Source organism: Gavialis gangeticus, unplaced genomic scaffold (assembly GCF_001723915.1).
Source record: "Gavialis gangeticus isolate Ggan-Ray unplaced genomic scaffold, GavGan_comp1, whole genome shotgun sequence".
Classification (NCBI taxonomy): Eukaryota; Metazoa; Chordata; order Crocodylia; family Gavialidae; genus Gavialis; species Gavialis gangeticus.
The window spans coordinates 25,928,509-25,944,897 of NW_017729027.1; positions in this window are offsets into that span (position 1 = coordinate 25,928,509).

Below are 16,389 nucleotides of genomic sequence, written 5' to 3' on the forward strand. Positions count from 1 at the left end.
AACAGGCAAAAACCCAACTCAAGGTTTCAAAATAACAGGTTTATTAAACAGACAACACACCACACAGCCCCATGAAGTTATTGGTTCCTACACATACACAAGCACTCACAATGGTAGCAGGAGAAACAGACTCAGTAGAATGGTTGGAGTCCAGGTAGGGAAGAAAAACAGAGTCCAAGTTCTTTGTTTGGGGAAGGAAGGTGGGTGATAGCTACCTATCCTGGGCTGTGAGTTTATTCTCGATGGCAAGTCAGGGTCTTTTTCAGCAAGGTGTTGTCCAGAGGGGGGTTGCTGGCAGGGCCTCTGGGTGGATAGGTGGTGTGGCGTGGGGCTCATCCAGATGGAGAGGGCATCTCACTGGGTCTGTCTTCACTGTCCCCTTTTATAGGGGCAGACCTCCTATGACGCTAGTGGCAGGGACATGCCAAAGCAAGAGTCAGCCCCTGGTGTACTGAGCATGTGCACTCCTAGGTCAGGACATGCAGTTTCAGGTGTCTGTAATGGTTTCATAGTTTCATAATTGGTAGGGTTGGAAAGGACCTGAGCAGATCATCAAGTCCGACACCCTGCCATGGCAGGAAAGAGTACTAGGGTCAAACGACCCCAGCAAGGTGTTCATCTAGCCTCCTCTTAAAGACTTCCAGGGTAGGAGCCAGCACCACTTCTCTTGGAAGTTGGTTCCAGATCCTAGCCACCCTGACAGTGAAGTAGTGCCTCCTGATATCTAGCTTGAATATACCCTCTGCCAGCTTGTGACCATTATTTCTAGTCACTCCTGGTAGTGCTCGGGGACTTTACCTCATTCACAGCACTTACACAAACTCACTTGAAAATGGTTGACACGGTTAAGATGGTTACTTAGCATAAGCAAATGTCTGGCTTAGCATAAGCATTCATAAGCAAAATCTGCTTTATCTCTTAACGATAGCTGGTGTTTGCATCCTGTTCTGTTTACAAAATGAGCTATATATCTTACAACATATTATATGGTTAGAAAAAATACTTGCTTAAGTATCTTGCAATATTACTTTTAACACACCATTCTGCCTTGTGGTTAGCAGCTCTGCTACACCAAAGGTTACATGTGATGGCCAGAACCAAAAGGGTTAATGAGCAATTTATAGCAAAAAGTAATCTGCTTTTTGAAGGTATCTGATAAAGGTACACAATAAATATTGGCTAAAAAGCAGCTTATGAAACTGCTTCCTGTAAATGTTTCCTGTCTGTCTGGAATATAACTGTAAGAATATATATAACTGCTTGTACCGATCATGAAACAAGCATACGTTTTAAAAAGCAGAACTAAAGAATAAACTGCAGACTTAGCTGATTTAATAAAATTTTGCTTAGAGTCAGTAAGATTAACAAACCTAACCATAAGGTATAATTAACACATCTTAAAAAAAATGTCGGTAGGATGGACTTGGGCGGAAAATATGCTAATCTCAAACCCCAAAGTAATGTGGTGTGATTTGCTTATTGGGTAAACCCAAGCTTGGGCAGTAACCTATTATAATAATTTCTAACACCTTTGAAACCCGTAGGGTAACAGCTATAGGGTAAGATTGTGAGTGGCTCTAAAGCCAACAGATTAGCATAGACAGGATATAAAAGAACACGCATGTTAAGTGACCAGCAGGAAGGATGGAACAGAATGGTCATTGCTGTCCCATGCCCCCGGATCCCTTACTCCCAGTGTGAGCGAAGACCAGATCCAGACTGAGGAACCTTCCCCGGTATTTCCTTCGACAGTGTGGATTGGGGACACCTGACTTCGCTGAATCAACTTGATGTGTACCTGATACTGAGGGACTATTGATAAGTTGCTAACCAAGTGGGAACTCTTTGTTAATTTGTCTGTCTGTTTTTATTATCACTACCAATTTTTAACTTTCATTGTTATATTGTCTGTTTGTTAGCTTAACTTTTTTATTAACTGTTATACGTGTAAACTATATCTTTTGTTGTTATAAGTAAAATTCATTTTTACTGTTATAAGTGAAACTTGTCATTGCTTCACTCCCAACTTGACTCCTCGATCCCAAACCAAACAGCCCAGTGGCTGATACAGTTGCAGCACTCAGTCAGCCTGCAACTAAATTAATACACCCACGGTGCCCAGCTGGCCTGGGACAGTTACAGCCTTTTATTCAGCTGCAAATCCAATGCTCCCGGATATCCAAATACTGTCACCCTAACACCCACCTCTTTCTCTTTGCAAGACTCCATGGCTGTATCTCCCTGGCCATGCTTTTGGGGGTACTGCTGTCAGCCCTCCAGGCCCAGTCAGCCAGGGTGGAGGCAATATCCACCACTGTCCCCATGGCCAACCCTGGCCCTGGCCACACGTGCCTGCCTGTCTGTAGCCCCAGGGATGCAAACTGGGCCTGGGAGGAGGTGCGCACTCTTGTGGCACTATGCATTGGGGAGGACGTCCTGAGGCAATTTGCCTAAAGTGGATGCTTAAACAGCCACATTTATGTAGCCCTAGTGGCTGGGATACAGGCATAGGGCCACCCTCAGTGAGTGCACCAGTGCCGCATGAAGACCAAGGCCCAGTCTGCCCACTGGGTGGCCATGACTGGCCACAATCAGCAGTCTGGTGAGGCCCCCAGGACCATGCTTTTCATGTAGGAGCTGGTCACACCAGGAACGGCTGCCAGCAGCACCAGATCCTCCCTGGGTGGGGGTGGGCCAGGGCCCTAGCCCACTGCAGGATGAAGAAACCAGGTAGAGCCATACACTGCCTGGCATGGGGGAGCCCTGTGCTGAGCTTCTAGCTTTGCCAGTCCTAGAGCCATGGTAAGTCCTGCACTCGAGTGGGGGGAGGAAGGACCTCTCAGGCCCAGTCCTAACTCCTGCCCTTGCCCTGCCTCTGGCCATGGCCGCTGTCCCCACTCCATGTCCCACATGTCCCCACTCCCCTGACCCCAGGTTCCCCCCACAAGGCATACAGACAGGTGTGACTCAGGTCAGAACTTTATTGCCCAGACCTCTCACACTGAGGAATACATCAATTCCTGTGGTGATCTCCTCCTTGGCAGTGGGAGCCAGGGATGTGTAACACCAGAGACAATCTTAGCAGGGTGCAGGGCCTGGATGCAAAGAAGCCAGTGGTGGCAGTGTGTGTGTGGGAGGGTTGGCAAGTGGCCGGAGGGAAAGCCAGCAGCAGTGGCAGTGCAGACTCACCAGCATTAGATGGGTCCTGCAGGAGGCTCTGCGGGACTCCCAAAAATGTAGGGCCCAGAGTGGTCACTGATTCATCCTCCCCTAGGAATGGTCCTGTGTAGCTCTGCCACAGGTAGCCCTCCAGGCAGTGGTGGACATTTTGGGGCAGGCTGGGCTTGTCCTCCATGCCATGGTAGCTTAGGGTCCTGATCTATAAGTGCAGGGAGGTACCAGCAAGATCAGCAGTAGCAGGTCATAGTGGCTGGGGCAGCCCTCCACCTGCACAAACAGCCCATTTTGCACCATCCATGGCATGCGCAGAAGCGGCACACTTGGGACACCAGCAGCAGCACAGCAGGGTTCAGACCCGGGGGCCTCCCCAGAGGTACCCCTTTAGCGGTGGGTGGGGATATGGCCAACCCCTCACCTGTATCCTTCTGCTTGACATAAGTAAATGAACTCTTCATAGCCTTTATGAATGAGTGCAAGTAAAAGTGTGAATTGTGAGAGAATGGCATAGAGATGGGAGAAGAAGATTTCACTGTTTATATAAGCAAATGTAAGTTACCAGTCGGTAAACTCATTAATGAATGACTGAAGAATCCCTTTCAGGCCTAAGGCACAAAGAAGTTAACAAGGACAGGCAGCAAGAACACTCCAAGGCTGAGATAAGCTAAAGGCAAAAGAAGAACAACCACAAAAACAGAAGCTGGGTATGGAAAAACCCCAAAACACTGAAACAAAGGATGCCAGTCCCTATAAAAAAAAACACTTAAAAAATGCCAAGTTGACTGAGTCTCTTTCTCTACTGCTGTTTCATCAGAGCACAGATGCAATTGTTCACCCTGCTCCAGCTGTTACCTTCAAATCTGCTATCTTCAAATCACCACCATCTATTCAATAAGCCTGGTTGACCACCCTGGGCTGATATTGAGCAACTATTGCTGGTAACTACATCTGGTGTATGTGTGGATGGAGTGGTTGTTTTATGTATATGTATGCCTGTGTGTAATGATGTGTATGATGATTTGTGTGTGTTTGTATGAATTGTGTGTCTGAATCTCTATGCCTAACTCATGTAATCAATAAACGCGGCACCTTGCCATATCCCCCTATATAAAGTCTCTTTTGTGATTTGAGCAATTGGCAATTTGAGTAACAACGTGAAGAGCCAGCCTATTCCTGCTTACTGCACAGTAAATTTAATGTGATGTAAATGCATGTGTAGACAGTGACAGTAAACTATGTTACTGTTCAGTTAAGCATCTCTTGTAGATGCACCCAGTTTTCTAGAGAGTATCCCAAAGATGCATGGTGCTTACAGTTCCACCTTTTCTATATTAATATTTTTCATCTAATAACTATAGGATCATAGGAAAGTAGAGTTGGAAGAGATTTTACTGTAACAGCTAGTTCAGACCCTGCTCAAGACAAGATCATCCCTAAAATCATCCTAGCCAAGTCTGACCTGCTCTGGAGAATTTCCAAGGAAGGAAATTCCACAACTTTTCTACACTGCCTGTTCCAGTACTTAATCACCTTATATCTGCACATTTATAATGAGGGGATGTTTCTGACTAAAAGAGTTTTTAGTAAATTACTGTCACATTCTTTTTTATCCGCATTTTTGGAAGGTGTTTTATGCTCCTAATTGATGGTATAGTTTTATGATTTATCTACTTTTGATCAAGACAGGCTCTCATGTAGGGAGATCTTTGCACCTGGAATGAATAACACCGAAATTGTAAATATATTGTTTTTCTCCCCAAAGGACTGGGGGTTTTTTCTGATACAGATGGCAAAAAACATATGCACAAAGCAAGCCAGATGTTAGTTCATTGGAATCCACAGTACAGATTCTATCATCTCAGCACATAAAATAATAATTCAATTGATCCTTCTTTCCTGTGTTTTCTCCAAATTTATATAACATTTTATATAACAAATATAAATTTTCAGTTGAAAAATGTTATCATCAGATTTTTACAAACATCTGTATTTCTAAATGATGAGCCCACTATTATGTAAGAGAAATTAAAGAAATATGGCAGATGGAAATAGAGGGGCAGAGAAATAGCTGGTAACAAATTAAAGGAAATCTTCAGAGGCTCCTTAATGAACTATCCCACAACTCTTGCAGTTGTGCAGAAGGTAAAACATGTGTGGGGGGAAAACACCTTTTACAATTATATTCATTGACACGAAGAAGGTAAGGCAGAGTGTCCATTTATAGCATCTGACACACTAAGTAGTTGCCTATGAAAGCTCATGCCTCAATGGAACAGGCTTTAAGGTGCTAACCTGCCTTATCTTATACTGGATTTCAGACTGTCTGGACTAACTACCTCTCTGATCATATATCCATATGTTTATAAACCAGTCCATGGACACTAATTTGCATAGGATGAATTAGACGAAAATACATCAATATCTTGGAGTTTGTTCTGGTAACTAATCTCAAGAGTTAATTACCTGAGATTCTGAAAAGTACTGAAGCGGTAATAATTTTGCATCTTTTAAATTATCTCAGCTAATGTGCCAGACCTATTCCTGTGGGTGCCTCTGGAATCAGGGCAACATCAGAGAATATTTGAATCAATATGTCTAGAGATTCCAAATTTTCTTTAGAGAGTTGCAGTGCAGGGAAATCTGACTGGGGTAGAGCACAAACAGAAAACCTTCAGAATTGTTTTTTAAAAAATCTTACATCCCTGTAGAAAATGGGATCTTTAACCTGAGTTGCTGAGAATACCCAGGGGTTGATATATGGTAGCATTTCCTGCCACCGGTCTGTCTGCATCTGTGAGCAGGTGAAAATGGAATTGTGAAGACATGAGATGACAGTTCTGTATCTAAAAATCATTCATCTTAGAATGAAGTAATATATAGTCATTTTTCCTCTATTGATAGCTTTAGATATATTTAGGCTTGTGAGTATATCTGTCTAAACAGTCATAAAATAGGATTAATTTAAAATAGTATTTGAGGAGGCACAAAAGCTTTATTGGCTTTCACAAATGGATGAGATAAAATGTTTTGTAGCAGACACTTACCTAGACTTCTACACATCAAGTAGCTATAAAGTCAATCACAATAGATGAATGTATAATCTTATAATTGACAAACATAATACAATGTCCAGGCATAAGGACCCATCACACTCCCTTTAACTAGAAATGGTAATATTCCTTGTGTAGATTTCAGAACAGCATTATTCTCTATCTCTTAGATCTTATGGCAGGTTGATTCTCTAATTCAGGTGAATAGCTGGAATAGGGAAGGACTTTCATTCATAATCCTCCACTGATACAGGATACATCATTTCTACAGGTTACCTTCACACTACCAGGTTAGATGGCAGCATCTTAGTTCCCCATTTAAAGGCTAAATTCAATTCTACCTATTAAGTGTATTAGTGAATTTATGTGCCTATTGAAACTTGTTTGAATCCCTGAAAAACTTTCAGGTGAATAGGTGCTTCTCCTCACTACTTTATGTGACTCAGTGTTAAAGTTAAGAACATAGCATGTCACCAAAAGTAGATGTATTAATGGATTTTCAGGGACTCAAGAAGGGTAAACACTTAAGCTCATTTAAATGACTAACAGGTGAAATACAATTTGCCCTTTAGTTCAATTTCTGGATAACACCAAGCTAAGTGTGACAGCAAACACTCTGGAGGACAAGATTAGGATTCAAACTGACCAAGAGATAACCTGGAGAATTGTTCTGAAATTAATTGTATGCAATTCAATGGCAAGTGCAAAATACTGCACTTAGGATGGAGTGATCAAATGCAAAATATAAAAAAAAATGGCTAGGCTGAGCCAGGAAAAAAAAATTGCTTCCATACAAATGCCAGAATCCTAAAAAAATAAGATGAATGAACTAGAACACTTGGTATTAAAATGGTAACTTTGACATAATATGCATCTCAGAAAACTGGTAGAAGGATGATAATTAATGGAATATTGTTGTAACAGGTTACAAACTGTATACGAATTACAAAGTAAGACATACAGATGGAGGAGTGGCACTGTTTGCTAAGGACAGTATAGATAATAACAGCATAATAAGCTTACCTGAAAAGAAAACTACCATAGAATACCTATGGGTAGAAATGTCATACCTGAAGAAAAAGAATATAGTACTAGGTTTGTACTACCCACTACCTGATCAGGGAGGTGAAGATGATTATGAAATGCTCAGGAAGATTAAAAAAGCTGATAAAATGAGACAAGCAATAATAATAGGAGACTTCATCTCCTAACACAGGCTGCATAAATACCTCAACAGGGTGAGATGTGGAAATAAAATTTCTAGATGTGATAAACAACTGATTTCTAGAACAACTCATCTTGGAACCCATTAGAGGAGAAGCAATTCTGGACCTAATCCTGAGTAACACAGAGGAACTGGTATATGTTGGTTAGCCACTCTGTAATAGGAAACATAACATAATGACATTCTAATAGGAGAGAGGAAGCCAAACCATGCCACCATGCCAATATACAAGTTTAGGAAGGGAAATTGCACGAAAATGAGGAAGTTAGCTAGAAACAAGGATAAAGGAGCAATCATAAATGTAAAAAGCCTGCAAAAAAGCTTGAAAGCTATTTAAAATACCATATTAAAGGCTTAGGAAAAGTCTGTAGCATAAATTTAAAAAGGGAAACAAGCAGAACCATGAAACCCCTGCATGGTTTAATAGAGGAGTTAAGGAGGCCATTCAAGGCAAATGGGCAATCTTCCAAAAACAGAAAGAATACCCAAATGAGGAAAACAGGAAAGCTCCCAAAGTCTGGTAGATTAAGTGTAAAACCAAAATATGGCAGGCCAAAAAACAATTTGAGGAGCATCTAGCAAAAGATGCTAAAGTTAATCATAAACACTTAACAAAATACATCAGAAGCAGGAAGCTAGCTAAAGAATTGGTGGGACCACCTGATTACCAGGGTGTAAATGGTGCAATCAGAGATAATAAGGCCATAGCAGAGAAGCTAAACATTTGTATTGGTGTTTACCACAGAATACAACTGGGGTAGATCACTTCTTTCTAGTAGATGGGTCTGAAGAGTTGGGCCACATTGAGCTGACAAAAGAGGAAGGATGAACGCCGCATGCCCCTGGAGGCTGGGGGGGCACGGCAAGCTTCTGCAGGTGGCGATGGTGCTGTCAGCAGCAGGACCGTGGCAGTGGCGAGTGATGAGCTCCCGCAGGCAGCTGTGGCACTGTCAGTGGTGGGGGGAGAGGGTGGCAAATGGTGACCAACAGTGACACTGCCAGGAGTGGCAGTGGCAGCCAGCGGTGATTGCAGACTGCCCGCTGGCACTGCCAGCAGTGTTGGCAGTGTCTTTTCTCAGGGGATGCACTGCCATGTTCATGTACCCCTTACACCTCACCAATGAGAGGAAACTTTAGTATTTAGTTTATCAGTTGTTTCTAATAAGTCCCTAAGATCAGATGACATTCATTGGAAAGTTTTGAAGGAACTGAAAGATGAAACTGCAGAATTGCTGGAAATAGTATGTAACCAATGAGTGCCTATACAGGAGCAGTGAGGCCACTCCAACTCACTGGTATTCCAGCTTGTCACAGCAGACTTGATTAATTGAGTCTACTGGAGTTTGGCTATTGCTACACTCCAGTAGCTTCTGTGTCTTGTGTATTAGCGTCCCCACATTTAAAAATGGTGGCAGAAGCAGTTGAACTAAAGCTCATCAAACAAGCTCTAGTTCAAGCAGCCCCACCCCACTCTTGGAGCTGCTCTAATTAAATTACCACCATCTGCCCTTCCCCAGAGCACATGTAAAAATGCTCTATGGTTACAAATGCTCTCTGTGCCAAAGGACTGGCAGGTTGATAAGATAACACCCATCGAAAAGTGATCCTGGGAACTACTGTGGAAGAAATCAAATTTGCGTTGTGGTTGAATCAGAACTGACAGAGCCAGCTTTTCTTTATTTAGGGCTATACTGTGATCACAGGGAGAATTCCATACAGCAAGGGGAATCATCCACTTGTCTGTTTCAAAGGATTTATCTAACTCTATAAGTTTACAAGCATATTTATACTTAAGAAAGAGAAAGAGAAAAAAATACAAACTTGGAGAAATAAAACAATAGTAAATCACACACAGACGTACAGGCAGTTTACTTAAAGAGAACATCCATGCACAGGGTAATATATGAAGACAAAACAAGGCATGCAGGATTCCTTATCTCAGAACATGTAACTGAAATAAGCAGTATCAGCACTTCTGGTCTCTGTCTGTTTTCGTAATGAGGCAGGCCAGAAGCCCAACCAAATCCACTAGCACACTACAGACCAGTGAGTCTCATTTCCATCCCTGGAAAGTTGGTAGAAACTGTAATGAAGAACACCATGGACAAATATGACCTGATGGGGAAGTGGCAGCATGGTTTTAGTAAAGAGAAACCCTACCTCACCAATTTGCTGAAGTTCTTTGAGAGTGCTAATAAGCATATGGGCAACGGGAATCCAGTTGACATTTTATATTTGGACTTTCAAAAAGGTTTCAGCAAGACATCTCACCAAAGGTTTTTTAAAAAACTGTGCTGCTACAGGATTGGGAGGAAGGTTTGTTTTTCAGACTGAGATCTGGTTAAAAGATAGCAGGCAAATGGTAGGGCTAAATGATTACTACTTAGGATGGAGGGAGGTCAAGGTGGGATGCCTCAGGGATCTGTGCTGAGTCTTATTTTGTTCGATGACCTGGAAATGGGTGTGCATGGTGAAATCTGCAAGTTTGCAGGCGATACCAAATTACTCCAGGTCATTATATCCCAACCTGATGGAGAGGAGTTGCATAAAGATCTCACCAAGCTAAGTAAGCGGGCAAATAAATTTAAGTGTCAACAAGTGCAAGGTAATGCACCTGGGGAAGAATGACCTGAAATATACATACACAATGTTGGGTTCTGAACTATCTGTCATGACCTTGGAGTCATTTTAGATAATTCTCTAAAACAATGTTCAACAGTTTTGCATCCATTCCCTTTCTTTTATCTGCTTTTTTTAGGGAAAAATCCTGTCTTCAGAGATGTAAACTCTACAGTATTACAGTTATAGTGCATTCATGCTAACTTTGCAAGTATGTCACCCTTGAAAGTACAGCAAAAATGCTGAGGAAACCTCCCATTTTAATTTGAAATTACCTTGATCAGCGTAAGAACATGAGGTATCTTAAAATTTCATAAGGCTCTAATGCTGAGCAAGCATATATATTAGTTTAGTAAGTAAACAGAAAAATAAGTATTGCATTAACAGAAATAAACCTGAAATTTAGATTTTTTTTTACTGTTTTCCAGGCAAAACAAATTTCACTGCTCTTTGGACATGTCTATACATGCTATTACTGTGCATGAATAAACTCTGGAGCTTATTGCTCCACAGTTAACTGCTTTTGAATGCAGTGTTTGAATTTGCACCTGGGAGCAATTAACTCTGGAGCATTAAGCTCCACAGTTTGTTCATGTGCAGCATGCGGAGGTGGGTTGGAGCTGTCCCACCTAGCAGGGCACCCTGGAGTCAGGGTGCTTCCCCTGGCCCACCATGCTGTGGAGGGGCTGGCTGGTACACAAGGGAGTTTTAGTGTTGGGCTAACCAGCAGGCAACCCCCACACAGAAGCGCCCACATGCCCCCACCATCCCCTCCACATCTACATAAGCATTACTGCAGCAATTTTTACTCTGCAGCAGGATAGTACTTGTATTTACAAGTACTATTGTGCTGTGGAGTAAATTAATTTACTCCAGCCTTATAGGGATACATGCATAAATGCCAGGATGTTTACTGCACATCTAATTAGTCAACTGCTCAGTCAACTTCTTGTGCAGGTTCACCCTGTGATATTTGCAATAACCCGGATCCCAAAATACAAATTATTTTTTTTATTCATTTGTTTTTACTTTAGCTACCAATTTTCTAAATTCTACAGAGAAAAAAATGTGCACACTGAAACACCAAAATAAGCTTAAAATTAGATCTTATTTAGCAAAAATATGTATTTTGAAATATGCATTCAAACAGAAATACCAGCATTTACACAAAGGATTAACTGAATTCAGTCTCATAATAAGAAATACATGAATAAGGCAAAGAGTAAGATGCTAATCTGAGGTTTTAAAATGAGGCTTCTGATTTTTTAACAATGGGGTAATTATTAGCATTCCAAACAAACACTTTTTTTCCTATGCCAGCTTGGATTTGAGGGGCTTCCTGTAAACCCCTGCGAAGCTATATCATCATGTTCCTTTGACTAGATCATTGAAACTCACCTGTATTGTTACACTTCCCCTTGTTACACTTTCATATCTTGGTTCTCAGGATGCTTGGAGTAATTGAAACTTCTAGCAGCCCAGGCACACACTATTTTGTTAGGAACAACCTTTCATTCCTTTCAGAGAAATGAAGAGATTGATTTGGTGATTGCTGCCCCAAGAATATCTGGTTTGTAGTTAGTCTCATTAGCATTTGACAGCTATTAGGGTTTGACCAAGCCTTAGACAACCAAGAAAGAAGAGAGTGTGATCCTTGGTGTTTGTGTGTTGTGGCCATCTAAAAATGTAGGGACATATTTGGTAATTTTATGAATCAAAATGGAATCTAAATTAAGTTGGATGGCTCCAGTGTACTATTGGATAGGACCAAACAGTGACATACATGCAGGGGAGGGGGAGGGGGAGGGGAAAGCAGGGTATAGGAGCAGCTGCTTCAGGCACTGACTTGTGCATGGTAAAAAAGTTGTAGCTGCGAGCAGCCATGTGTTCACAATGACAAAATGTGGTGGATGCTCCTTTCTCTTTGCCACAGGTGCTCAGGAGTGTCCTTACATTGCTGGCCACAAAAGTTTAGTAAGGGAAATGTAGCTGCATAGAACTTTTTAAGCATATAAGCACAATTCAGGACATTACATGAATTGAAATAGAATGTCATTGGCACCTAAAAACATTGTCAATTATGTCTTAGCAGTGAAGAAGAATCTGCTGTTAATGTCAATCATGATTACAGCTGCAGGAATTTCAGTCATGAGGGAGTTCTAGGTATTTCAGCTGGGATCATCTCCTGAGACAGAGATAGTAGCTCATTACCATGAAAGAAATTACATTATTTTCCCACTCCTTTTTCCACTCAGAAAAGTGAAGAACTAGCATTATATATCAGAAAATAATGTAATATAACTGAAGTAGAAGGGTCCTATAATAATTAGAGTTACCATATGGCTGGGTTTTCCCAGACATGTCTTTTTGTTGTCCTCCATCCAGGTGGATTTTTAAAATGCAAGCAAATGTCCAGGTTTTTGCTCTGCCTGTGTTTTCCCCCAGCACTTGCAGCATGGCTGATTGGGGCTGTGGGCAGTGGGGAAAGGTGATTGGCTGTTGCGGGATCATGTGCTCTGTGTGTGAGTCCTGGCAACTGCTGGCTGGTGAGAAGAAAGTGAGTGAGTGAGTGACCCTAGTAATAATTATATGATGAACCCTATGCTGTTGTGAACCCATTTGTGCAGGAGCATGTGTCCAGGAATTGTAAGCCCTAGGTGGCTCAGCTCTGACCTGAGTAGTAAGTGTGCCTAGTTTATGCTATTAGAGTAATGTTTACGTAAATTGAGTAGCAATTGGATATGCCCAGTGAATACAGTGTTTAGAAGATTTTGGAAGAACTCACCTTTAGAAATCCATGAACTAATGACCCCATTTTGGTGACAAGGGCAAGCACAGATAGAATGCTTATTACATAATTAGGTTTGTGCCAAATTTTATGTGAAGTCATCAGAAATTGATACATAAGTTTAGACGTAATAAAGAATATGGTTGATGTATATGTTGATTGGCAGATGCTTGGTGGCCCTCTTGAGAGAATGATTGGATGGTGAATGATTGACAGTAATGGTGTGAGTGAATCCCTTAAAAACAGACCACACCTAAGGAGAGGTGTGAGTCTGTGGGTGCATGAGTGAGTCTAGATTTTCTTAGAAGATTGGGTTTACATGATTCCAGAGTTGTTCGTGAGTTGCATTAGTTATCTATGTTTTGCTTGAGGGGTGAGAAGGTAGAGGGGGATGTGTGTGCCTCTTCAGTTAAGAAGTGAGAAGGCTGAGGCTGTGGGCCAGCTATTCCACCAGCAATTGTCACCATTGTATCACTGTCCCTACTGAAAAAAGCACACTCTCTGAGGAGGGAGAGAAAGCGCTGGGGATTGAGTGGGGCGACTAGAAGAAATTGGCTCATTTGAATGGCAGGGATGCCTGTGACTGCAGCTCCTGTCACTAAGACGGTAACATAAGTCACAACTGAGTGAGATACAGTGGTTTGCTTTCTATTTTGTTCATTGCTGCTCTGACTATTGTTTGTTTACTGTGTTCTTACTGTTCTCTTTGTATGTTAATGATTTGTTCTCTTTAATAATATAGTCCTATTGTTTAAACGCTAATTGGGTGTCTGATTTATTATTCGTAACATCAGATCGGGCCTGGGAAGTAAAACAATAATCTGATGGGAGAATTAGGACCTTGTACTTTCAACTTACTGAGTACAGTTTAATAGCCAAAATATTTGCATAGTTAATTGTCTCATTTGCATAACCACCCTTAACAGAGAAGCATTACTGTGAGCGTCTAAGTGCTAAAAATGCACTCTAGGCAACAAAAAATGTCCACTTAGATGACCAACACAAAACAGAATGTCATCTTGTGTTTTGATATCGAACCTGAGACCAATGTGCTTGCAGCTACCTTCTTTTAAATAAGAAGACTTCTGTATGTACTTAAATGCAACACAAGGTGTTTTTCCCCAATCAGCATGGGGTAAAATGCCCCTCATCTTTTATTTACATAAAATAAAATCTCATTAAAAACACTATCATCATTAAACTGCTGCCAAAACCAGTACGTGTTCAGTAAGGGAGACTAGCTCACTGAGCATGACTATAAACGCATGACCCATGTTGAGGAAAAATACTGATGGGAACCTTTTTTTTATTGATTACAAAACAACTAAAATAAACTACATTAACATAAAACTTTATAACCCTCCCCTACAACAATACCTTGTTCTTCTTCCACCCCTTTTCACTATTAATGCGTTAACCACTCATGAACCACCCCCAACCCATGAGAAAGCAATAACTTGCACTCTGTGTCTTTGTCCTTTTGAAATAAACACCACCATTCTTCTTTCCTCCATTTCTCCTCTGCTTGTCCTGTCCCATCTCATTCACGTCTTGATTCACATAGCGTTTCATTCATAAATTGCCAGTCCCTTCACCAACAGTAGGTTTCTCACCTTCCATATTGTTACTGTTGCAGAAAGTAATATGGTTCTCAGTCTGTGAGTCTCCAGACTTCTGGGTATTAACCCATAGAAGACCATTTCATATGTTAAGCCACAGTTCATATTGATTGCCCTTAAAAAATGACACCCTCCTTTCAATTCTTCAGCCCCATATCCCTCTATCAGGCACACCACCGATCCTACCAAGCCCCATTTACTCTGAATGCTCCTCAGAGAGAGAATATTCCACCTCATCATCCATATAATACCCATGTTCTCTTTTCACTCTATTAGCTGTCACTTCTTTCCACACATTTGCCATCTGTCTTTTTGTCAGGTCCGCAACTATTGTTATCTTCATTTCTTATCATGTTGGCCATCTTATGATCTTTCAAACACTTTAATCCCACTCCCTCAAGTTTATTTACACTCATGAAGCTCTCTGCCTTTGCATTGTGAGCCTATGGCTCCCTTGTCCACAGCTTTTTCCATTTTCACCCATATTCATGTTCTTCCTGCCAGGTAGAAACGTGCAGTATTTCCCATGCCCTATGTTATCTATTTACAGAACACACTTATAAAGTAAGTATACATAAAGCTTCCCAAATCTGGTATTCCCCAATCTCCTAATTCCCTGGATTTGTATAGCTCCAGTCTAGCTACCCTTTCTCTTTTAGTTCCCTGCCTCAGAAACACATATCTGCCTCTGTACCCTCCTTATCTATTGCCATTACTTCCCCCTCCCCCTGGCCGGCTGGCAATCACCCCAGTCCTTGGGGCCAGGCTGACTCCTGCTGAGTCTTCCAGTCATGGCCATGCAGCTGGGAGCCACGTAGTACAGGATTGGTTGGGGGATGGACAGACAAGTGAGGAAAGTGGTGGCGGGGTGGGGGGGGGTGGACAGTGAAAGTGAGTGGGTGTGTGGGAATGTAGGGTCTGCACCTGTGTCCTAGGGCCAGCGCTAGTGGAGCCCAGAATGGGGTGGCAGGAATGTGGGCTGCAGGCTGGCAGGGCTCTATGGAGCCGGATTGGGCTGTGCGAGCAGGGAGAGAGTGGAGCTGGCCCAGCTCCACAGACCCCTGCTGGCCAAGACCCCATGCTCCTGCGACCCTCCTCTGGGCCCCACTGGTGCTGGCCCCGGGACACTGGCACAGGCCCCACACTCCTGTCCAGCTGTTGCTGCACTTCACTCACCTGTTCATTCCCATCCCCCCTGCCCCAGCCCCAAGGTACAGGCGCAGACCAGCGCATGCAGCCGTGATCCTGTGCACCCTGCAGTGCAGGAGAAAACTGCTGCTTAGCATGGGGGAAAAGCAGCCTTCCCCCTCACCAGTGCTTCCTGGTGCAGCCACCTGAAGCCCTTGTGGGGCTGCCCCATGTCTCCACTGCATCCACTGCCACCTCTGGGCTGCCTCATGGGGCAGCAGTGGCAGTGTATGGCAGACACAGGGCTCCGAACAGCCGCACCAGGAAGTGCTGGCAGCAGGAGGGGGAGGGACGCTTTCCCCCATGCTAAACAGCAGTTTCTCTCCCGTGCCACCACTGCTGAGCCTGGGCCACAGTGCCAGCTCCGGGCTTATCCATCCAGGCTGAGAAGCAGTAGCTGGACAGAAACTGCTGCTCAGCATGGGGGAAAGGGGCCTCCTCCCCTGTCCCAGCTGCCTGCAGTGGGTTGGCTCAGGATTGAGAGAGTGGTCGGGCTAAAAAGGTAAGAAAGATTTATTGATCTAATAAATACATAATTACGTAAAGCTTAATAACACAACAAAGACAGATGGTAAATCTCCAAGTTGGTAATTTATCAACAGTCCCCTTTTATGCCTGGTATATGACAAGCCTCTCGAAATCCAGCAAAGTCAGACACCCCTAATTTACGCTGTCCAAAGGGGTACCAGGAAGGATCCTATTATTCAGTCTTTGGGCTTCTCA